Raw genomic sequence first — 26,830 nt, 5'->3', positions numbered from 1 at the left:
TCGGGAGCTAGAAAAAAACTTACGGAATATCTGCTGAATGTATTAATAATCAGCACTCTAAAAATGAGTATTATCATTCATAATACAGCTGAGTCACAGAAATTTTAAATGACTTGACCAAGGTTATGCAGCAAATTGATAGCAGAATCACTTGACCTCAGAAACTCTTTCAAGCTATAACCATTTCTTAACGAATTTTTTTCTGGGGGAGGAATAATTTTTATTAAGAAATTATCATGTTCGAAATTCTAGCTTCTTTTACTCTCCCCTCTATTCATTAACAGCCAATCAAGTCCATCCTCAAAATACTACTCACATTGTTCATCTTTATTCTCTCTGCTACCATTTTACTTAATGCTCATATCATATGAACAATTGGAGTAGCCTCCTAATTGGCAGCATTACATTGTTTCTTTTTTTTTTTTTTTTTCCTGTGTCCGGCAACTGCTCGACCTACAATTTTATGCCCAAACTTCTGCCAGATTAATTCCTTAAACTTAAATTTTATCATGCTATTGCTCAATACCTCCAACTGCCATCTAATACTTTTAGGTTAAAATGCCAATTTTTTTGGCTGTATATTCAAGTCCATCCACAAATGCCCCCAATCTATTTTTTTTTCACATTATTTCCTATCTGAATTCTCTACATAATCTGCCAAACTGCTCCACTCATTATTCAAACATTCTTTATGTTCTTCCTATTCCTCTCCCTATTATCTTCCAAACTTGTTCTCTTATGTTCAAATAGCACATATTTCTCAAGACACTTGTGAATTTCCACCTTCTTTGAAAGCTTTTCACTTAAGTGAAATGTACATTGATCTCACCTGTCTAAATATGTCGGTGCCTAGAACAGTGCCCAGCTCATCATAAGTACACAGCAAATTTTTGCCAGTTAATGAATCTGCATTCTAAATTATGCTGTCTCATGGCACCTTTCATTTTGTCTTATTTTATTTGAGTTATTAACTCTCAAGTCTCTTTCCAAGTGGGTCTTTGAGATCTGAAGCCATGACTCCTATTCATTCCTTACATACAAGAGGTAATACCTGTTTTCTGATAGACTTTTTAACCAAGTAAGACAAATATCACATAGTATTATTGATAAACTTGTACTCTCTGATTTGTTGTATGGCTTAGGATTTAACAATAACTAAACATAAGACAACACTACAGATCTTATCAGAAAGACCACTTGAAATTCAGAAGTGTGCCCCTTTTTCTTCAGCTCATGTTTTCCAGAGAGCCAAGTTACTGTACACTGACGCATTGTGAAAGCAAATTATCAACCTGTGCCCCGTCTTATTGGAATCCTGGCTGCATTCTCGTTTAACTTTTCTGATCCTCACGAACAATAGTTCTGATGTGCCAACTACAGAAGGATGCCAAACTAGGCAACCAGGATAGATACTAGTATAAAACACTGTTGACATGCTTCAGAGGAGCCTACACAACAGACATGCTGACCAATGCTATATTTTCTCAGTGCTAAGTGAGTATCATTTAATAAACACCATAGACATTCAGAGGAAAGTATGAATTAATGAAGACTGGGGCTTCATGGGAAGATATTATCTGGAACTCTCTTCAAAAACAGTGCAATAATTGAGTCCTTCTACACATCCATGTGTCTAGATGGTTCCTACCTTCTATAAATTTACAATCTGTAACTCAACTTTCAAAACTTTACATAAAATTTAGCTATTTAAGAGAAAGATAAGTAGATGATATTGACAACTTGCTCTTTAATCACTTACATATTAGTTTAACCTAATTACCAGGGAGTCTTCCTCAACAACATTAGCCAAAGCAGCCACATCCAGGGCCTCTCTTCCACATTATCCCATCTTCTTTCTTATTAATACGTATGAAGAGCTTACTTATTTAATGATCTCTGTCAGGGGTTAGCACATCACGGCTTGTAGAACAAATCTGGCCCACACCTTACTTTTGTAAATAAAATTTTATTAGATCAGAGGCATACTAATTCATTACCTACTATAGCTAAAGTAGAGGTAAGTAGTTATGACAGAAACTGTATGCCCACAAAGCCTAAAATAATTATATCTGGCCTTTTACTCCCTCACCCTGGGTCTATGTGTTTACTGTCTATCTTCCCCCTCCCAGAATATGAAAAAAAGACCATTTTCTTCACTGCCTGATCCATGGCACCAGTGCCATGCACATAGTAGGTTCTTAATATCTGCTACTGATAACTTGTAGACTTAATAGAAGAATAAATTGTGTTAATATGTACCCAAAGCTCTGAACTCAGCTGCACATCTGGCATCACAGATTTCTGGGCATATATGTAATGAACTCACGTAAAGAAATTTGTAAATGGCCAAAGAATACTCTGGGGAGGATTTCTGGCTGAAGGAACAGTTTTAATATAAATGCCTCGGTCTCACTGCAAGGCTTACTGGGAGCAGAGTACCGTATTTTTAAAGCTCTGCTGTGCTGAACGAACATGGACTAAATCACCAGGAAGACCTGGAACTGAAAATCTGGGTAAGTTTGGAGAGTAAGAGTAACAAATTTCTAAAACCTTGTTGATAGGAGCACCAGTCTATACCTTTTTACTAATCTATTCAACTACTGTCAATTGATATTATCGAGTTAAAAAAACAAAACAAAACTACAGTTATAAAACATAAAAACACCATTCATTTCCTGTCATCCTCTTTCAGTTTGGCTAGCCTACAATTTTATTCTACGTGAAATTCTCACCAGAGAAACCCCTTATTAACAAGTGGAAATTCTGACCTATTGAATCCCAGTAAATTTCTCTATGCCAGACATATATGTCAGAAAAAGCCCAAATCAACATGCTGCTCTTCAGTTAGTTTAAGGGACAGAGATAAATTTAACACTGTTTCGATTTTTTTTTTCTTTCCCTGACCAGTAAGGGGATCACAACCCTCGGCACAGTGCTGTCTGCACCACGCTCAGCCAGTGAGCGCACCAGCCATCCCTATATAGGATCCGAACCCACGGCCTCAGCACTATTTCAATTTTAAATAACCTATACACCAAGATAAAAAGCCTCACCCAGGAGATCAAAATATACATTATATCTGGAATTTTTATCAGGTAGGTCTCCAGGCTGAGCTGCCACTGTTGTGACCCAGACACACCCCAAGCCAATATGGCTGGATGGTATTTCTCCAATTTTACACTCTTTCAATTCATCCTCTGCACTGCAGCTCGTGCGATTGAAATGTAAGCTACTCACATCTCTCCCCTTCTTTGGAATCTCCATATGGCCTTCAGAAGAAAGTCAAAGCTCTTGTAGGTAACACATGAGGTGACTCTGGGTGCCTCCCTTACCTCACCAGCCTCTCATTACCTCCTCCCTTCTTGTCCTCTGTTCTGAGGGCTGTACTTCTAGCAGTTTTGATAATGGTTCATTCTATTGCTTCTCCCTTTCACCTCCTCTGTGGGCCTTCGTGCATACTGTTTCCTTTCTGATTCTTTCCCTTTACTCTGTTTGGCTAACACCTGCTTATTCCTTGAGTTTCATCTCAAGCAATACTTTCTCCAAACAGCCTTTCCTGATTCTTGAAGTCCAGATTAATAGAAAAACTGCATTATCGGTAAAACTCTACTGGGAACTCCAACTCCAAATCTAACCCCCAAATATGTATCAAATGAAATATTAATGGAATGTATATCTCTAGCTTAACATTGATATTAAATTGATGTCTCTCCCAACATGACTTCAATTTTTCATCAATGTACCAAGTACTGCTTTAAGTACTTTCCCAAGCAATTCAACTCTTGGTCTCTTTGATAAATCTTCAAGTGCTTTGCTACCAAAAAAAAATTTAGGAATAGTTCTTTTAAATTATGGTAATAGCAGTCTGTTTAAAATGGCACACTATTCCAGGAAAACCCAAGGGAAAAAATACAACAAAATGGCACACTAAACACATTTTGATCAGATATATCATGTTTTGAAAGCACCTCAAGGAAATCAGAACATGGTTGAAGATAAGCTACTTGTAGTAGCTCCAACACCTAGTAATTTGAGAAAGTGCTGGGTTATTCTGGAGAAATGCTTGTATTCTCCTACCTAGGTTTGGAGATCACTGAGTATAAAATAGCACATAAAATGAAAATGGAGATTTGATGTATTTAGCTGGGAATGGCTAGGCAGCATATACCAGATGGAAGCTTTTTTTTTTTTTTTCCTTTTTGTCTTTTTTTTACTGACCGGCAACGGGATCACAACCCTCAGTGTTGCGCCCGCACCGCGCTCAGCCAGTGAGCAGGAACCGGTCTCCACATGGCATCCGAACCCTCGGCGGGAGTGCCGCCGCGCTCCCAAGTGGCGCACTCTCCAGTGCGCCACTGGGCCGGCCCAGGTGGAAGCTTTTTAAGTAGATCAACACCTCCCTCACTAGCCTCTGTTTATTTGGAAACTGCAGTAATCTAAATGGTTAAGGATAATTTTGGCTGCCTTTTTAGAATCTGCTACAGGAGGGTGCGGTCAAGAATGGAATCTTAAAATGATGATCAAGTGAAAAGAACTGAACTAAAAATGCAAATGAAAAGCTTCCGTACAGCAAAGGAAACAATTAACAGTGTGAAAACACACCCTATCAAATGGGAGAAAATATTTGCAAACTATGCATCTGACAAGGGATCAATATCCAGAATATACAAAGAGCTCAGACAACTTTACAGCAAAAAACCAAATAATCCAATTAAAATATGGGCAAAGCAGCCAAATAGACATTTCTCAAAGGAAGACATACAAATGGCCAACACGTATATGAAAAAATGCTCAACATCACTAATCATCAGGGAAATGCAAATTAAAACCACACTGAGATATCACCTCACCCCAATCAGACTGGCTATTATAAAAAAGACAGAGAATAACAAATGCTTGCATGGATGTGCAAAGAAAGGAACCCTCCTGCCCTGCTGGTGGGGCTGTTAATTAGTGCAAACATTACGGAAAACAGTATGGAGTTTCCTTAAACAACTACAGATAGAACTTCCATATGATCTAGCAATCCCACTATGGGGGATATATCCAGAAGACTGGAAAACATTAAGTCGAAGGGATACCTGCACTCCCATATTTATTGTGGCTCTATTTACAATAGCCTGGAGATGGAATCAACCTAAATGTCCATCGATGGATGACTGGATAAGGAATTTGTGGTAGATATACACAATGGACTACCACTCAGCCATGAAAATGAATGAAATTCTACATTTGCAGCAATGTGGATGAGTCTGGAGAAAATCATTCTAAGTGAAACAGCCAAGGAACAGAAAGAGAAATACCACATGTTCTCACTAATAACCGGGAACTGAATCCATAAATACAAAAATGAACAATGAAGAGAAAGAAAGAAACAACAATTACAATAATACATTGAACTTTTAGAAAACTAGAGGTGGAAAAGGGGAGGAGAGGGATGAGAGAGGGGGGTTAATGAGGAATGGTCAATGGACACAAAGAATGATTGTGTATTGTAATGATGAATAAGCTAACTATACTGATCTAACCACTGCATTCTTCACAATTATTGAAACTCAATGTTGTACCCACATGTATATATAAAAATTATCTAAATAAATAAATAATGAGTTTATGTGTAATAATTCTTTTGTGAAAGTACAAAAGAAAGCATTACTTAAAATGAATAAAAGTAAAAAATGCAAATAAAAGCAGGTAGAAAAATAATCTAGCTTCAGAGAGAACGACATTTGACACTAAGCCCCAAGGAAAGTGGCCAATCCCAGCCCTGTACAGATCTGGCAAGATCTGAAGATGGTCTAAATAGAAGAAACTAAGAGTGAGCTGTGGCATTGGATATAAGGAGCAAAGAGGACTAGGGCATGATCCCATTTGTGGAAAGGTGTTTGAAATGAGGCAGGAAAAACTAGGCACAGACTTGAGTAATGAGACTCAGGAATGAAGATAGCGTGGGAAGCCTCCCCAGAAAAAGTCAGAAGGGCCGGAAGGCTGAGCTTCCTCCAGGAATAGTGTGAGAGTAAAATTAGACATTAAGCAGCATCCTCCAGGAGGAGGAAGAATTATGGGTTTGGCAGTGTGTGGCGCTCTGCTCTAAGGTACAACAAAGTGTTCTAAACCCTGCTTGCTACTGTCTAGGAAGCTCTTAGCATTTTCCCAGAACTTCCTGGGTTCAAGGGTGGAAGGACAGAGAACCGTGAAAGGGGTTGCACCACTGAAGGCCCTTCTGACTGTATAGAACCATAAAAGAGCAGACTGATATAGCTCAGCTCCAAACTCTTTCTTTGAACATTCCAGGTTCTCTGAGAAATACAGAAAGCAAGGCCTGCTCCTGATTTTAGTGCATTTAATTTCAATTAAGACAATGTCAGTGTTGTCATTCTATGCCTGTATTTAGATACAAAGAAAAATAAGGAATCATTACAGAGGTGCTGCCTTCAAAATTGGCAAAGTATTCTCTCTTCCTTTACTCATCCTCTCTGGGAAAAGAGGGAAGGCAGAGAAAAGGAAAGAAGAGAGCCCTGCATAGTTTTTAGTCTCCCCAAAGGGGGATTTTAACTGCCTCCCCAAAGAACTAGCATGCCAGCTCCATGACAAACCTCCTGTACAAAATCCATGATGCCTACTGAGATAATATAACTGCAGAGATGTTCTTTACAGGCTAACCTAAAAGAATTATGACTAAGTTTTTCACAAAAGTACATTCCTGTCTCTCTAAAAGACATTTACGACAAATAAAAAATTATTTTTATGAGATGGAGTGGTGTGGCCATTAAAGCAATGAACAGAACGCAGGTATTCATATTCTTTGAACAACAGCAACAAAAATCTGGCAGGTGACATCTTCCTTTTTTAGCTAAATGACACCTGAACAGTGAAAAGTGAAACAATACCAGCCAGTAAGAATGGTTCAATCAACGTTGGTGATGAATGGGGGTCAAGGCTATCACAGTCAGATGAGCTCCACAGACTTAGGTTTCACCTTCATTTAGTAGTTACTTGCTTTATAAGTCTTTTTGCAATGCTTTTCAACAGGTCCAATGTAAGTTATGTCTGGTGTCCTGCCACCAAATCAGTCATGCTCTCACGTTGTATAATGTATTTGCAGATTCACGGAAGAAAATTTAGAAGTGACTTTTCAGGAACTTGTCTCTTTCCTTTGCTTGCCAAATTTTAATGGGAATAAGCAATTAAATTATATTAAATTGTCAGAATAATTAGTCATGTATGATCAATATTTGCATGGTTAAGCATGATCTTTACAAAGAAACAGAGCTTACAGAGAAACTGTATTCTCAAGATTTCTAATAGTTCTTTCACAAGGCACACACTCATGTATGTGGTGAATAAATGAAGGGATAAATGACAGATACAGAAATGCATTGTCTATAGTCTTTTAAAAATCTAAAATTCTCATAAAGTAGTTTCCAGATATGTTGATCCTATTTAAAGCAGAATTTACAAAATAGGGTTTCTCTAATGATTATTTTGTCTAATGTGTAACAGATAAGAGTTTCTTAAGTAAGTTGTTCTGTCTACATCATAATTATTAATATTTAAAAGCTGAAAATGCAACAGAAACTTCAGGACCTAAAATTTAACTTCTGTCCTCTTTAACCTTTATTGTACTGAAGTAATAAATTGCACATTAGTTAAAACACTGCTGATACATTTGGAGGTTAGGCATGGTGTAGGAGCAGAAATTTGGCAGAGGTCCATTAGGTTCTTTCTCTGTTAAACCACAAAGGTCAATTTGTGTAATGGGAGGAGAATAGAAAAATTCTTAAATTATATGGTGCTACATTTTTATTCCAAAAACATATTATTTCTAATATTTAAAAGCAAAGTCCAAGATGATACTGTGTACAGTAGCTAAACCCAGGTTTATACTTTCACACAATTTTAATACTAAGCTCAATGAAGGAATGTTGTAACCCATGGGAATTACACTAAGAAAACGACAAAAATTGCTAGGTCACTGCCTTCCATCCACCCACAATTTTCCTCAGATTGCCATTTTTACAAAGTATTATGAAAAAAAGAAACAGTATTCGAGTACCTCACTGAAAACAAAAGCAAAAACAGATAAAATATTCACCTTTGGGTACCCAAATGCCCTCATTTGATTGGGGGCCAAGGCTCCACAGTAAAAGCAAAGTGGAGAGGTTTTCCCCTTAATTATCTAAGTAATTACCTTAAATGTCTGCTTTGCTTTGGCTGTGGAGACATAGTAACAACCATGAAGACCCTACTGAAACAAGAAGATACGAAGTTCATAAAATGCTCTCCATCTCCACTGCAGAAAAGCACAGGAACATTACACTGGCTGTAGATTGTTAGGGAAATATTAGGGGGTGTAAAGGTGTTTGGTAAACATCACTGGGAGAGAAGTTTTGTGACACACATTGTGGTCCAGAGTGTCTTCCTGTGGAAGGCTGAAGCGCACCAAGTCTTAGATCCTATGGGTGGGTTGGAAATGACATTAATAAAACTGTGTGCCATATGAGTTTCCATAATTTGTCTATTAATCCAGAACTTCAAAAGACCATGATTAACAACAACAACAAAAACATCCTGGACTTGGTAACATTATTATGGCTCACACTTTGGTAGATAATTACAAATTAATATATTACTGTGTCTGGGTGTCGCAGTTCTGGAATGGGATTGGTGGAAACCTTACACCTAATGCAAAAGTAAGAAGACAAACTTCCTTTATCTGCCTTTAAATGAGGCCTCAAAGGGACTGTCCAATTATCTCTGTTCCCTGATATTCTATGAGGCTGTATTTCAGGAAAAATATGACAAATGACCATGTTCAGAGTGAAAGGTAGAGATTGTTAACCAAAGTGTCAGTTTCAGGGGAAGGAAAGAAATAAAACATTGGATGGGTTGGTCAAAAAATAATAATAATAACGAGAAAGCCCACTACATGGTCATGTCTCAAATAATTATAATCCCCCCAAACCCCCTCCCCAGGAGTTTGCAGTCTCCTAAAACTTGTCTATAACACAAACTAGATTGTAAAAACTCTGGGCTAGAAAGAAGGCATTTTTTCCATAATTGACAAGCGTGTTAAAAGGACAAGGAGTGAACGTGGTGCTGGAAGTTCAGAAGCTGGCATGAGCAGCTTGTGTGTAAAAGAGATGCCAATGTAAAAGAAAGGTGCAATTAGGAGAGGAGTAATTCCTTGGTGTATGACTTCTTGCTGTTCCTCTAGGGAAGCAGGGCAAATCCCTAGATACCTTGCTAGGAATTTGTTTCTTTCTTTCTTTTTAAATAACATCATAAATTTCACTGTAAATAAAATTGAGTGATATTATATCCTAAAGCCAATATTCAAGCCAAATTCTTATATATTGTTCCTCCAGAAATGTAAAGAATTCCTCAACATCATAATATACTTCTAAAAAGATGGCTGGGAATGGCACACTGTTTCATAAAGTAATGTACAGGTAGGCTTCAAATGAAAATGTTAATAATAATAAAATTGAAACACACCATTCGGGTGAACTAAAAATTGATGCAAATCAGTAAGATTCCTGCAATGAAAGGCTTGGAAGTTTAGGTGAAGGAGGCACCTGCTGGGTCCAAGACCAAGATTATATGTTTTGACGCAGGAGCTGAAATTGAAAATGTCAAGTACTAGAGGGAAATGCAAGGCAAGGTGTAAAATGACTGAGTCATGCAAAAATTTTATTCACTAATTTTATGGAAAAGATAGCACTAAATCAATGAGTCCCGATTTACTATAGTGAATGTTGTAATGGTAGTATTTTCATCATGCCTGACTATATTCGATACAAATTCACATTGGCCACATTTGCAAATTTCTTAATGAACCTGGCTGCATCCTGTTTGTGCAACTTGAGCCCATGGGAGAACTATATACAATTTATAATCACAGATATTTCACAGGTTTATTCTTTGGTTCTAGGAGACTCACCAATAACTCAAGAACACAACATTTTCTTACAATTATTTCCCTTTTGCAAAAAAACATTCACATGTATATGAGCATAGAATATACAAACCAAGAAATATTCTTGCTGGGAAGACTAGAAAAGGAAGGAAGAGAAAAATCTTATAAACTTCACGTTATAAATTTCACATTACTATGTGATGTGTATTTTGTAATTTTAGGCAAATTATCCCTAAATCAAAAACATAGTGAACAATTATGTATTTTTGTTTATGCTAATTTTAATAAAAACTTCAAAGAGAAATTTTAATATGTGAAGTTTAAAACATATAGAATTTAGATATAAAAAATTTATAATATGACCTAACCAGGATCAACCACTTACTAGCTAGATTATCTTAAGAAAGTTATTAAATCTCTATTAGTTGCAGTTTTATCAATAGGATGTGCAAATTCACAATCATTAATTTTTCTCAGAGTAGTAATCAGGCTAAAATGAGATAATATATGTGAATGTACTTCATAGACCATATAAAAGTAAGTTATCTGTACTACCATCAAATAACAAGATAAAAACAAATAAATGTTAAAAAAAAACTATAAAAAAGTTGAGAAAAAAATGCTATTTAAAAATTACTTGACATCAATTTTAGGAAACTTGATTTCAAAAGCATTAGTTGTTATGCCAAAGTATTCAGTTTGCAATTGGTCATAAGCTTATTTTAGAGGCTTTCATAAAGTTATAAAAAGGTACAAAATCCAACGGTATCTCTCTGCCCCACTACAGCATTTTCAGAAAAAAATCCTTTTATACATAATGAAATTAAGAGGATTTAATTTTAACTGGGCAAAAGTAAATTGTAAATGGAAATTTATAACAGCAGTAAATTGAGAGTATTCTTTAGTTTCTTCAATCGTAGAATAAATTTTTGTTATGGAAGAATTCTGAAGTACAGTTAATATATTAAAAAGATAATAAATAAATATATTGAACAATGTGAAAAACATTCTTGTTAAGTATACTGAAACCCCCGCCCCCCTTTTTTTTTTTTTGGTTATTGTTGCTGTTTTGTTAAGACTGTTTCCTGGGTGCTCTCTTTTGAGTCTCCAACAGGGACTAACTGTTAAATTCCACGTTTTATCAAAGCACATAGGCAAACATATAAGCAAATTAGAAGCTACATATCAAGTGTAGGTCAATTACTAATGCATGTTAAAAGGTTGAGCAGCAATACACACAAAATGACATGTCAAAAGACTAGATAGCCTGAAATAGAACGGATAGCACATGGTTAAAACTGTGGGCTCTGAAATCAGATAGGTTGAATTTAAATAAAACTTTCCATGTGTACCAGCTGTGTGACCTCTGACAATTAACTCTCAAACGCTTAGTTTCCTTATTGTTAAAATGAGGATAATATTAGTGACTACCTCAAAAAATTTTGAGAGCTAAAGAACAGGAACCAAGGAAAGCATTTAGAAAATCACCTGATACACAGAAAGCATTCAGTAAATGTAAAGGGTATAAATAGAAATGTAGGGAAAAAAATGTTTCTTTTTCTCACAAAATTCTTGACTAGGGATTTAAGTTTCAGGTACAAAAAAATCAACCTAAGATTTCTTTTTTAAATTAATTAAAATGCAAAATTGCTGTACTAATTCAACTAATATTGTTCCTTTTCACTGCACACACATACAGACAAAATATCACAACATAAGACATACACGTATATGTAACAAATTTATTTTAGTGGCAAGAAGGCTATGTGGTGCAGAAATTGGGAATGCAGAACATAGGAACTGTGCATTTTCTCAGTAAAATCATTTGATTTTCTGATGTTTCCTTAAATTTAAATAATTTTGATTTGTGGCTAGTGAAGAAAATTGTCCATTTATTCCAGATGCAGCATAATGGCAAAAGAAAATTATTCAAGCCAAAGAAGAGTCATATGTATATTTCACAACTTAAACACATAGTAAATTTTGCTAATTGAATTCAAGATGAGTAAAAATGCTAATTAGGTCAAGTGAAGGTAGACATAATTTTAAAAATCTACTCATTTCTAAATGGTCAATAGTGGCAAATTTTCAGGAAAAAAACAATTTTTGGTTTTTAATTCTCAATTATTTATCGTTTTTCGTATTTGATATATCTCTTAAGTTAATGGAAGAAGAAATAAGTTATCTAACTTAAATGAGAATACAGATACCTGTCCAGATATATTTTTACAATAAATATCAAATTTAATTTTTTCTTTCTTTTAAAAGTGTTGTCAAATGGATATAGCATAAGGCTGCAGTCTTGGACAAAGCACAGTTTAAATTTTTCTATATTTAAAGGTTTTCAACCTCAAAGGATAACTCTCAGAAAGACAACACCCAATCAGCTGAATTTTTTACAGCAATGGCTAGTCATTATTTTCATTCAATCAAGATACGTGCTTTTCTCAGAGAAAAGAATATTTATTAGCATTTGCAAAGTCCTTTGAGAGATGTTTTACCTAAGTGTAAATTACATCCATGTTATTAGCACAGCTCCAGTGAATGTGAATAAATGCCAAAAAATGATTGTGTCTTTAATGGAGCAAAAACATTACTAAAATTTTTTTTTAACTGAAATTAAAGCATTTGGATACATTTTAAATGTCATTGCTTGCTCTTACTGAATTAGTATTCCATTTTGAGACAGTTTGGCAAAGAAAGGGACTGAGTTTGGAAATATCTATGTGATAATAGCAACTATGTTTCTTATACCATGGATTACAGCACTATAAATATTGTCAGATTTCATATATATCCAAAACAAACATGGGCATATTTTTTTCCTAGAAACAAATATAAACCATTATACAGTTTTGAAATCATAACCACTGCTCTCATAAATTGTTGAATTAGATGAAGGGTTTATATATGTTTTTCAAAAAGTGAATTTTTGACTTTCATCTGCTGAGTAATGGCTGCTTCTGCAAGATTTCCACTAATATAAATGGAGGTTTTAGCCTCCTTGCTCCTTATTTAAAACTCCTTTGCATTTTTACGTAACAGCCCATTTTTCATCACCAGGAAAAGCATGCAATTTGAACCATGCTACTTTTTACTCACAGTAAATCAGTATGTGTCACGAGAGCAGAAAAGAATGTAATATCATTCACTATCATTGGACCTTCCCTTTAGCGCAAGTCCCAGAAGACATTGCCAGGTTCGGTTGCTATAGCAACAGATCTCTGTTGCCTTTCCTGCTTGGTTTGTTAACAGTGAGCTGATTTTTACCACAGGCATAATCCTGAAGAATTTTTATGGTAAAGAAGAAATTACACAGAGTCAATTATGATGTGTGTGACCTTTCTATTGATCTGTGATAATTTAATTCAAAAGTAGTACAAAGAAGGTAACTCCATAACACTTCAAATCCCTTTGCTGACTTCCAATTAAATTATTCATTGTCTTTTCCTTAGGCGCTTCAAGTAGCACATTTTTTAAAACTGTGAGAAAATACCCTTAAACCATTAAAGGGTTAGTATGGAATATCATATGATTTTACCCAACTGTGAAAGTCTGCTATAAAAATATCTTGAAATAATACTAGCCCACTTAAAAGTATCTACAATTAGTGAAAGAAGAACCAACAAGACGGTATTGGCAATATGAGAGAATTATTCTCTGATTTCTATTACAAAGGTATTAGGAAAGATAATAATATATCTTATAATGTATAGAGTTCCAATTAGTTTTACCCATTAAATGAGATAGACTATACAAAACGTTTTGAGCAATGCTTGGCATATAATATACACTGATAACTGTTGTCATAATTTTTATCACTATTCAAATATAGCCAGGCAAACACATTATATCTGTTTCTTTACATTAGGCACATTTTCAATTGCAATGCCCTTTGTATTCTGAATATTATGAAGTAAAAATGGCATAAGGAATATGTTACTATAGTTGAATATTAAATATATATTGTAAAAAGGTACAAATCATTTATTGAGGACTAGAGTTGTGAATAAAATATTTGCATTTAGTGGACATGCCACAGGAGGCTGCTTGGAGTGGAGTGTGTGTAAGTTTGGGACTGAGGACTTGAGTTTTATTTATCATACTACTTACTTGAGACCTTAACCTAAGAATTTATTTTTTCACGTGTAACAAAAGAATAAAAACAATTTACCTGCTGTGTGCTAGAGATTATTTTGTGAAACAGTGTATATAAAGTATCTGATAAAATGCCTAGCCTAGCACAAATGATATTTAATAAATTTTAGCTGTCTTTCTGTTAAAGGTTTTCCATTCATTTCCTTGAAAATCATCATTTCCAAATGGAACTTGAAAGCAAAAATGAGTACAAATTCAGTATACCTTATTAATACCTTAAAACACATGGGTTTTTAATTGTGGCAAGATGTGGAAAACATTCATTTTAATACCTCTCATCCCAGTGTGGTAACTTTTCCTTTCAAATAATATTTGAACAACTTCTGGAACTATCACTTTTTGAAACACACTTCGAACAACCCTAAAGTACAATGTTAGGGTAGTGATAAATTGTAATTAAGTTATAAATAGTATTCATCACTTTAGCACCCAAAGCAAGTAGCACAAAAAGGTACCTCACAACACATGATCCCACTGACTGCTATTTTGCCAGAAAGTCCTGCCACCACAGCATTAGAACAAGTTTAAGTGTAAAGATCTTACCACATGGATATTGTACACATTAGAGCTATTTGTATCCATTCCATAGTATTCATCACTTTAGCACCCAAAGCAAGTAGCACAAAAAGGTACCTCACAACACATGACCCCACTGACTGCTATTTTGCCAGAAAGTCCTACCACCACAGCATTAGAGCAAGTTTAAGTGTAAAGATCTTACCACATGGATATTGTACACATTAGAGCTATTTGTATCCATTCAAGGATGATTTTAGTACCTGAATGGTAATACTTTTCCATGACTAGACAGGCAAATGATTTCCAACTATGTTGTTGGTACAACAAATCTCATTCTACATTTACTTCTTTTTTCCTAGAGATTAGTGGTTTCAAGCTTCAACACACATCAGAATCAACTTATTAAAACACAGTGGCTGGAGGCCCTACCCCTATAGTTTCTGATCAATAGGTCTTGGAAGAAGACCAAGAATTTGCATTTCTAACAAGTTCCTGGATGATTCTGATGCTGCTTTTATTAGTCAGTTTTCTGTTGCCTATAACAGAATACCTGAAACTGAGTAATTTATAAGAAAATAAAATTTATTCTTACAGTTTTGGAGTCTGGGAAGTTAAAGTCCAGGGAGCTCACCTGGTGAGGGCCTTCTTTGTAAAAACCCTGTACAGAGTCCTGTGACAACACAGGGTATCACAAGGCAAGGGCTGAACAAAAGCATTCTCATCTGCTCTCCTTATAAAGCTACAAGTCCACACGCATAATCATCCATTAATCCATTAATAGATTAATCCATTCATGAGGGCAGAGTCTTCATGATTCTATCAGCTCTTAAAGGCCCCACCTTTCAAATACCATATTGTGGATTAAGCTCCAACATGAGCTTTGGAGGGGGACAAACCTTCAAACCATGGCACTAGTTATCTGAGGACCCCTTTAAACATTACAGTTAGGTTATCTACATAGAATATAGTCATCAAATTGAGGTTAAGTCAAACAGTGCAGACATTTTAATGGCATCTAAGACATATTTCTGAATTCCCTTTCTACAAGCTCATACAAGTTTGTATTGCCAACTGACTTCTTGGTGCTTGGAGCCTAGGTAGACACCACCTAATTGAATGAACAAAAGAACAAAAGAAATATCTTATTTCTCTCCTCTCTGAAATCAAGAAATTAGGCTTGAGACCCATCTATTTACATTTCAAAGGTGCATATCTTGGTTGAATGGGAATATCCAAATCTCTATTATTGCAGAAATCAGCAAGGAGGTTTTATCACCATCATCCAAATTCAAAAATCACTGAAAAATAACTAAAATATTAATACCTTAGAGGAGAGTAAATTTGTATCTGTGCAATATAGATACAAATTAGCTACATTCGGTAGTTAAAAAAACATATTGTTCATTGGAAGGTGCAGGGCAAAAATCCCACTCTGAGAAATTGTTTTTGATAAACGAGAAACAAGAAAATTCATATTTGACAGGGGATTATTAGGATGTTTGCTCAAAACCTACAGTCAAAAATCTCAGAGGTTTGATTAGCTACATTCGGTAGTTAAAAAAACATATTGTTCATTGGAAGGTGCAGGGCAAAAATCCGACTCTGAGAAATTGTTTTTGATAAACGAGAAACAAGAAAATTCATATTTGACAGGGGATTATTAGGATGTTTGCTCAAAACCTAGAGTCAAAAATCTCAGAGGTTTTTCATATTTGACAGGGGATTATTAGGATGTTTGCTCAAAACCTACAGTCAAAAATCTCAGAGGTTTGACCTGTATTAAAATATTTTTTATATCTGGGTAGAGATTAATCCTTCACCTGTAAATGGAGATATATGCACATCAAAAAATATGTCTACATAAGCATGTAGATACATCTACATAAGTACACATTAAATAGCCACATATGGGAGGTATCTGTTCATACATTGGTTTCTATAAATTCACAGACAAGACAAATATCTTCCTGGCCTCTTTCTGAAATCTGCACATTCTTATATTTTTCATTTTTATATGACGTTATTGCATCTGTTTGAATGTATAGAGAAGATATGTTCATATACACATATAATCATAAAAGTGATTGGGTGCTATCAACAAACCTTGGAAGGAGTTTAGCAGTGAAATCATTAACTCTGGCTTAAGCTGAGGAGAAGAGTAAGTCAAGACTAAATATGTTATATACAGGCTTATTAAGAGAATCTTATATTTATGACTTTGTAAGCGATAATTCTTTCTGAGCCAGTGTTTTGATAATTATGTTATCTTTAAGTAACAGTTGACGTTATAGTCTTAACAGCGTTAAATGACCCTGAATTGTTCCTTGCACTGGACAGATTCATTATCACTATATGAAGACAATGATGCTCTCAGGATGGACAGAAAACTAGGATACAAATGCTAAAGACACGATGCGTATTTCATTTTATGTATATCTTACAGAATAATACACATCAACTCAGCCAGATAAATATTACTATATCAGGCAGCCTCAAAACAGATGCAACAAAGTTTAAAATATGCCCATCTTAAAAATACAAACTTAAGAAATGTAGAACTGCAGAGGAGAGACTGTGAAGTGGTCATTCACCTAGTGTTCAAAGAAACACAGTTAAAATATTAGTGGTGATAACTATGTGATCACTTGAAACCAATTCAATAGCTTTGAGTTATTCTGAGTAAAAGCTGCCAGTCCCTTACAATGATTTAGAGCAGAACGACAACTAATTAAATACAGTCCCTGCCACAAATCAAAAGTACTAGCCAAAATGTGTACACATCAATGAGATGTTTTTAGTTCGTCCATTCAGTATAGAGGAGGAAATAGGGAGAAAATGTGTTATGTGAGGTACATGTGGCATGCCTGTGAAATTTTAACTCCTAAGCCTCTAGGGATAATCAGAGACAAAGAGAGGAGCCTTTTTAGAATTACTTTACTCCACTAGGGTAGAAATAGACTTATGGCAAGCCAAAGGATAAGAATTTCAAAGAATATGTTCACAGACATTTTCCTTCTTTGACAAATAATTTTGGTTTCTAATTTAGGCAGTGATATAGAATGTTTCTTTGTAAAAACTGTTTTTTAAAAAAGTGTCAATTTTCAAATGAAATCTGTTATAAAAAATAGTAAAATTGTATGTGGACAGTGCAAAAATCAAGAAAGTGATTAAAGTTTGTTGAAGCACTGTTCTAAAACGCATGTCATAATAGCATGCAGCCTTAACTTGCAAGACCAGTTAGTGAGTAACCACATCATGGTTAACTCTCCTACTGCAGTCATACCTGGAACATTAGAAGTAGGAAACTGAGCATGCACAATGTGTTCTGATGTATTAACTGATATTAAATTAAAATGCTATCACTAAAAGTTTGATGCAATTTTTCCAGGAAAGCAAATCTCAATTCCTCTATAAACAACACATGAATAGATTTTAGTAAATCATTTTCTGAAAAGAAAAATGAAGTGTCAAAAATTTTATATGTTAAATACTACTAAAACATGTAATTCATAAATATGGATATTAAATTCTTTGACAATTAATTGAATACGGAAGACCAGACACACATAAATATATGTAATACACATTTTTGCTTCAAGATATTGGGTTATATTAGAGGGAAAAATACCTAATTTGTTAATCATGTGTTTTATTAACATTTCTACTATAAAAAGAATTGTTTCAACAAATAAAGCCCCATGTTTTGATTCTAAACTCTAGGGTCTAAGATTCTAAAGGAGACTGATTTTCAACTGTGAAAGGTGAACCTGGTAAAATTTAAACACATCTGTCGAGATTCTAAATCATTACTATTTGGGGCCGGCCCGGTGGCGCACTCGGTAGAGCGCAGTGCTTGGGAGTGTGGTGGCGCTCCCACCGAGGGTTCGGATCCCATATAGAGACCTATCCGCTCACTGGTTGAGCGCGGTGCGGGCGCGACACCTAGGGTTGCGATCCCATTACCGGTCACGAAAAAAGAAAAAAAGGAAAAAAAAAATCATTACTATTTAATGTACTAAAGTAAAAGGCAGCTTGACTAAAAAAAAAGAAAAGAAAAAAAATATGTTCTCCTTGCAATAAAAAACAATATAAGCAACTCTGGCAACTGCCTTTCCTAGTGAGGCCATTCACCCAGATTTCTTCTCAAACCCCTAATAATAGCAGACTGTTATATCCCTTTATTTTTGCCATTCCAAAGCAGAATAACAATTATTACCTGGAAATTAAAAAATACGTATATTAGTAAGCATTGACCGAAAATTAGGTTAAAATACAAAATAATTGGTATTATATTTTAAATTATGATCAAACTTTTCTTCAAATACACATTGCAGATACTTAAAAGAAGACCTGTCACACAAATAAGTTTTAGTCAAAAGTTGAAATTAAGAAAACTTTTTACACTGACAAAATTTCTACCAGACCATCACTGATTTGAGTATTATAAGAATATGCATTAACAAGATGCACACATTAAAATCTTTCTGTTCTACAAAATAACAAACAAAATATTTTTAATTTATTCAAATGAGAAAAGAGTACTGTTCCTTTGAATCATAAGCTCTATTCTTTGGGAAATGGCTGGAAAATAAAGCAGAAAAATACTTATACTTATTAACTGCAGGCTTATAGCAGTACCTCAGTGCTATGTTTTTCGGGTTTTTTTTATTTTTTAAAAGAAGAATTCTTGGTCTTAGCAAAAACCACACACCTATTTTAAGAGATTAAATTCTCTTCATCATTAGCAAAACAGATCACAATTAAAAGGCTTCTTTATTCTATTTGATCTCTGTGTTCTCTTTGGTGTGTGTGTTTGTGTATATGTAAAAAGAGAAAGATAGTTCTATTGACTTAGCCCTCAGTAGCATGTCACAATGTATGCTACTTTAAAAAAATATTCATACCTTGCATTTTCAATCCACCTGTAAGCACCATAAGTGAAGTTCCTGCTAGTTACCTGTCATCTTCCCCATGTAATCTCCAACTCAAGTTCTGAATATCCTCATAAAGGACAAGATAATAAGTAAAAAGTAAAACTTTACCCTAATGAAGAGGATCTTTTCTCCCACTCGGTATCTTCCTTGGGAGAGGCGTTCCACACAGAATTTGTTCGGGCATTTGCAAGGAGGATCTTCAGAAATTTGTTTTACCTGAAATGGAAGAGCAGGTAAGTTCATTCTCCTTAATCAGGTTGCATTTAAGTTAATTTGTTCCAAGTGCTCCAAGGCCCCTAGAGAATTAATGATTTTAAATTTGTTCTATATCTATGGACATGATAGGAGCACAGGAATATCACATTAAATCATAACTATGTAAAAGTCAGGTCCTGGAGGCATCTTCTGGAGGCCAATGACTTCATTAAGGCTTAAGCTGGATAATGACAGTGATGATGGTGGAGGATAATGATGAGAAAATCAGTTGGTAATACAGGAATGATGAGTTGGGTTCTCGTTTTTGGAGAATTATAAAGATCACGCACATTAGGCTGTCAAGATAAATCTACTGAAAAACTAAAACAGAATGTATGCTAGATATATTGAAAGCCAGAATAAAATGTGTGTCAACATAGAGTATGTGTTCCTCAGTATGATTTTATTAATTTTACCCATTTTCAAAATAAATTAGAATTTTTTAAATTGTGTATTATTTATTTACTTATTTTTAAATGAGACTACTGTTTAATCTTGTTTTCAACTCTAAGGTTTTCTCTAAGAAGTCCTCTCTAATTCACTCAAATTAACCCTGCAATTCACTCTATCTCAGGGATTCTCACCTACAAAACCTTACTTCTGTGGCCATCTTTTACAGTTTATGTGCATTTTATCAAATATATGCCTGAATATCAGGTTTTTATCTCTATTATATATGTTCTCCCTACTCCTTAAAAAAATACTCATCTAAATGACATGAACACATGCTTATAAATAATGGTGACTATTAGAAGATAATATAATAGTCCATGATTTTATGAATAAGATTTAAGTGTATCTTTTCCCTGATTGGGAACCTGCAATTCTGTGTCTTATAACTGTCCTTTCTTCAACTAACCAATCAATAAACCCAAAACAATAATATCCTGTGTTCTGAGGAAAAGTTTTCATGGAGGAAACAGAAAGCTGTAACTGATGTGCAGCCTGCTTTTGAGAAGCTGGATAGAACAAATTTAGATTCTGAAAAAATTGGCCTGGATTTTCCTGGCCCAGATTCTCCTACAAAGATGTCATGGTGCCTAGAGTTTTGTCATCAAAGAAATTCAATCATTCCTTCAAATAAGTCAATGTCTGACTTCAATCAGCCTTCTACAAAGCAAAAACTGTGGAAAGAGTGACACATGATCTCACTTGCTTGTTGGTGTAAAGGAACTGAACAACTTAGTTTCCCTAGAATAAGAGAGGTTCCGAAAAGCATGAAAGCATAAGACACTGGAAGGAAAACCAAAAAGGGTGGGGGAAACCTGGAAGAAAGTTTATCTTAAGAATTATACAATGATGCCTCAATAAAGACATATAAGAAGGACTAACACATTTGGGGGCAGGGGGAATAAGAGAACCACCCTCAGGGAATACATTTTCATCAGTCCCTTCTGCCATCCCTAATTTTGCCAACATATATATCTATGATTGTTGGTAGTTATTTTTATCATAGCATAGTGTATCTCAGTTATTTGCTAACCTTAATATCTCTCTGCTGGGCTGAGTTACTTAAGGGTTAAGATAGTATTTCATTACATTTTTAAATCCTTGCTATAAAGCACAATGACTTAATAGAATATAAAGAGTATTCAATAAATGCACATTGGATAAATAAATGAATAAATAAGAACATAGATCTATACAGGACACAGGAAGAAATTAGTGGAATAGAGTAAGACTGGATTCAAAGAACTTTAGAGATGATTTCTTTGAAAAATGATGGAACTGCCTAACATTGTTAGTGATTAGGCCCCTGACTTTGAGTTGAGTTTTTCCCACCATATTATACTTGGTCTGTAGCTACTTCCACCCACTACCCCAATATTAACAGAATTCTGTCCCTAGATTTTTTTTAACAATATTCCTGAATGAGATGGTGATAATAAACAAGAAGTATAAAAGTTGGGTAATGGCAATGTGACTGCCTTCCAATAATGCAGAACCACATTCTGAGATGGGGAAGGGGGCATAGGATCAAAGACTGTGACTACACATGTGCTATTTTCAGTGTTTCTCTATGTGTATCTTTTTATATATGTGTGTATAAAATATTTTTTAAAATATAAGTATGTATATGTATATATTTAAAAAAATATATATATATATATATACATCATTTTTATGCCATTGCTAGAAGGGTTATAGTTTTCCTTATCACTAAAATAAGAACTTCATGAGAAAAGCAAGGATAAAGAAAAGGACAAAGGGAGGTCAGGTGACTTGGTCATCCAGAAGAAAATGAGACAGACAGAATCAAAAAAGCACATGGCCTAAGGCCAGAACTCTAGGAGGGTCGCACTGAGCACAATTTTGCTGCCACTCAGTATTTGAGCAAACAGCAAATTGGTGTTCAGGCTCTTCCTCCACTAAGAAATGAAAATCAAAAGTCTGTATGGAAAATATTTTCATCTTGAAGTCTTCTTAGATGAAACACAGACCCTGTTGGTAACAAATGAAGTAAAATACCAGAAACATTTTCTCAAGTGGCCTGCCCTTTTCTAATGCCTTCCTAGCTTTGAAAACAGATTTGATTTTAAAAAGCAAGGATTTTTTGTAGTTGTGTAAGAGGTGGAGGCAGAAATGGAAGAGACAAGGCCAGACTGTGGGCAGTGGAAATATATTGTTAAGTAAACAGTGACTGATGACATCTGTGCTTCTTACATTACCGTAGGATAAGTCAGGCTGGCAGGTGTCCTGTCTTTGGCTAGGAACCCAGCCAGTTTTCTGCTGAAATGGGATTTCAAGAGCAGCCTGATTACTCAGAATTATACTATCTCTCATCCCTGGGCTGAGGAAGTTGATGGAGAAGAGGAACAAAATAAGAATGGTTTCTTAGAACTGTATTCAGCTCATTGTGTGGGAACTAGCTCAACACAAGGGAACGTGAAGAGCAGAACTAAACCCGACCCCACTGTTTTATCACAGCTGAATCACTCTCTCAGGACACCTGGAGAATAAATTACCCTGAATGGACTCCACTGTGCTTCTTTCATGATATCTTGATTAAAGAAGGTCTAATGTATTATCCCCATAAAAGGTCACCTATTTTCTTTTTAAGTTTTCCTCTATTCCCCTAAGTATCAAATAAGGAAATGTGAGGAAATATTGAAGGTTTCAAAACTGGCAGTTATTGCTGAAACTCTTCACTGCAATATGATATCTTAACACAAATCTACTTCTCTCAAGTTTTCTTTTATTTTTTCTCCGTGTTTTCTTTTACTCCTCCTGGCAGTTATTGCTGAAACTCTTCACTGCAATATGATATCTTAACACAAATCTACTTCTCTCTAGTTTTCTTTTATTTTTTCTCCGTGTTTTCTTTTACTCCTCCTTTTTCTTTCTTTTTTTTTTTTTTTCCTTTTTGTCTTTATTCGTGTCCGGCAACGGACTGTAACCCTCAGTGTCGCGCCTGTACCGGACCGGGACGGCAACGGGATCACAACCCTCAGTGCTGCACCCGCCCCTCGCTCAGCCAGTGAGTGGGAACCGGTCTGTATGTGGGATCCGAACCCTCGGCGGGAGCGCCACCGCGCTCACAAGCGGCGCACTGTAGCAGTGCGCCACTGGGCCGGCCCTACTCCTCCTTTTATTTTCTTTTTTTGTGGTTGCATATAATTACATTGCCAGAGTACAAATAGCCAATATGTATTATCAAATAAACACAAGAACTTTGCAAGCTATCTTTATTTTATATCCCTATTCTAAGGCACATGTTGGGTTCATCAATTTCAACTCCCAACTGCTTATATGCCTCACATTCAGTGAAACATTTTCCTTAGAAATTTTCTTTTTATATTAGATATATGAGGCTCGGATTTAAACCATTAGTGAGGCTCAAATTACCTTTTTCTCTGCTCATCTGTCCCTGAAATAAAACAATTTAGTGAAGAACTATTACTTAAACAAAATGCAAACACATCAATGCAGTTCTCCCCAGTGTAGAATTGAGACTATAAGAGACTTCTGTGGTCAAATATGTTTGGAAGATTCCAGGTTAAACAAGATCTTATTATGAAACTCACCAGAGCCTTTTATATGCCAAAGTGCATTGCCAAACTGTAGGAGGGGACTACAGTAAGTTGTATTTCTCAAACTAACCTAACCATGGAATTCATTTCCCCCAGGGCATCTGGTGGTGTTAGTGTTTGATTAAACATTCCTTGAAAATGTTGTTTTAAAGACTTGCAGAAACTAGTATTCTAGCTGGCAATAGTGGAGAAATATCCTCTTCACACATTTCCTACATTAAATTAAAACCCCTAAACTGAACAGATGGTTATGTTCCCAAACTCTTGTAAACTTTAAAGCGGGTTTAAAGCTCTTCTGAAATCCCCTCTATGGTTTCCAGTTGAGAGAATAGAACGTGGAGTAGGGGAGAGCAACCATGGTTGCTTTTTTCTTTTTTTTCTTTCTCCATTTCTTTTTATTTCTAAAACACATCCAGCAAAAATGCATTTTTGATGTGGAATAACTACATGACAACATCAACAGTTTAATTTTCAGATTTTGAAACCTAAATTATTGAGGAGTATAGGAACCTCGTGGTGGTGCAATATACTCATATATTCAAAATTTAAGCAGTTATACCATATCAAAAGAGACAGCCACTTATAATGAGGTCTTTTGATCATTCAAGTCTGAATTCTGATTGATGGAAATCCAAAACAAGCTTACTTTCTACCAAATATCATTACTCATTTATTAGTGTGCCAAAGTTTTGGGGATTTAAGAATAAAATCCTTTTGATTACATTTTTTATGTTTTACATAGAAAAGAAATATAATTCTTATTTATCTACTGACACAGTTCTATGTTAAATGATTTGAACATATGCAGTGTTCTATTTTAATGCATAAGATACTACTGGATTTTATTAGATTGAAATAGTTCCTAATATTTTCTTTCCCATATTTATACAAAATTATAATATTGGGAATAATAATATAACAAATAATAATGTAATAATAAGCAGTCTGCCACAATGCCTTACGTAAGACCCTCAACATTTGACCTGTACTGAGTTGGTGAAGTACATAAATAGCTATATGGTATATATATTTAATAATTTTTTTTAATTGACACAAAACAATCATAGAAATTTATGGGGTACATAGTGTTATTTACATACATGCATACAATGTGCAATGATCAGATCAGGGTAATTTGCTTATCTATCACCTCAAACCTTCATTATTTCTTTGTGTTGAGAACATTCAAACTCCTCTCTCCTAGCCATTTGAAAATATACAATAAATTATATTAATTACAGGCACCTAAGTACTATAAAACACTAGAACTTATTCTTCCTGTGTAGCTATAAGTTTGTATCCATTAACCAACCTCTCCCTACCCCTTTAGTCCCTCCCTTTCCCAGACTCTAGAAATCACAATTCTACTCTCTCTACTTCTATAAGCTCAGCTTTTTTGGCTCCCACATATTAGGACATGTGGCCATCCTTCATCCTTGAGAAGGAGAGAAAAAGGATTTATCTTTCTGTTCCTGACTTATTTCACTTAACATAATGTCTTCCAGGGTCATCCATTTTGCCACAAATGACAGGATTTTATTATTTTTTATGGCTGAGTAGTACTCCACTTTGTATATTGTATATATACCAATTTCTCTTTATCCATTCAATCTATTGATAGGCTGATTCCATAACCTTATAGTGCTGAAGAAAACATAGGTGATATGCTAATTTCCTTTTTTGAATAAATATCCAGTAGTGAGATTGCTGAATATGGTAGTTCTATTTTTAATTTTTTGAGGAACTTCCATATTGTTTTCATAATGGCTATACTAATTTACATTCCCTCTAATGGTGTATAAGGGTTCCCTTTTCTCTGCATCCTTACTAGCATTTGTTACTTTTTGTCTTTTTGATAGTAGCCATTCTGACTGGGGTGACATGATATCTCTTAGTTTTGATTTTTGCCTTGCTGTTTATTATACAGTCTCTATCTCACACTCTCTTATTCTGAACTGAAGTATTGGTAAAACTTCTCCAAAATCCCTTTTATTGTTGTTTCATCACCTTCTTGCCCTCTTCCTCTTTTCTCTCCTTCTCAAGGGTAAAGGATGGCCAGATATGAGACAAGCTGATGAAGAAAGGAACCATTCTAGCTACTTCTCCCAGGTTTGCATAAATGGTTCCAAGTGGCAGCATCTCCTCCCCCTGCAAAGCTACAGCAGAACTGAAAAGTGCATGCATTTCCAAAGCACAAGCCAATCAGATAAATAGAATAAGAGAGAAGGATTTTGAGACTTTAATTACTCACACTGATAACTGATCCAACAAACGTGATACTGGATATATATAAATTAATAAAATATCATCCTTGTCTTTGAGAACAAGGACTGCACCTTGAGAAAAATGGATATTTATGCCCAATAAGATAAATGCCTCATTAAATATATAAAAATACATGGAGCACCAAGGAATAACCTGTCAATTTTATCCAGAATAAGAGATGCCAAGGCAAGCTCTACAAAAAAGTTAATCAACCTGAATTTTAAAAGATGAAAAGATGTTTAAATGTCAATTTAAAAGATAAGTAAACAGAAGTATAGTGAGGAAAGCAACAATGACTGCATAAAAATGCAGGGATGAGTCCAGAGGGCAAAACAGTTGGGCAACACACAATGGGCCAAACATGGAGGGCTTATATGACATATCAATAAGATTGGGCTTTACCCTGGACATTATAAGGAACCCCTATCTAATTTTAATCAAATCCAAGTAGTTTTTAGTTTGATCATTCTGGTAAAAGTAATGTTTGTACAGAAGAATTTTAAGAATGAGTGGTCAGCAGTGTCAAATGCCAGGAAGAGGTCTCATAATTTGAGGGATAGAAAAAAAAAATCATTTAATTAAGTAGTTTATTCAATAATTCAGTAATTCATTCTATAGGAGGTGACATTGGTCAGATAGATACTCTTCAGTGGTTTGGAATCCTGACTACAAAACATTAAAGAAAATGAATGGAGGTAATGCTGAGAGAAAAAGACTAAAAGTAAGTATAATAGCCCCAGAGAAACATA

At 35.0% G+C, this 26,830-nt stretch overlaps 1 long non-coding RNA gene across 1 annotated transcript in view; it reads right to left on the bottom strand.

Annotated features, from left to right (window-relative positions):
* LOC103608842 overlaps positions 1-19,746 on the bottom strand; it is a 67,553-nt gene extending 47,807 nt beyond the window's left edge. Inside the window, exon 1 of the long non-coding RNA XR_552094.1 lies at positions 19,639-19,746. This is a non-coding gene — a long non-coding RNA (uncharacterized LOC103608842). The remainder of the gene's footprint in view (positions 1-19,638) is intronic.
* Positions 19,747-26,830: the final 7,084 nt, after the last annotated feature.

This window comes from Galeopterus variegatus, unplaced genomic scaffold (genome assembly GCF_000696425.1).
Source record: "Galeopterus variegatus unplaced genomic scaffold, G_variegatus-3.0.2 Scaffold8914, whole genome shotgun sequence".
NCBI lineage: Eukaryota > Metazoa > Chordata > Mammalia > Dermoptera > Cynocephalidae > Galeopterus > Galeopterus variegatus.
This window is presented reverse-complemented; position numbering and strand designations above follow the sequence as displayed.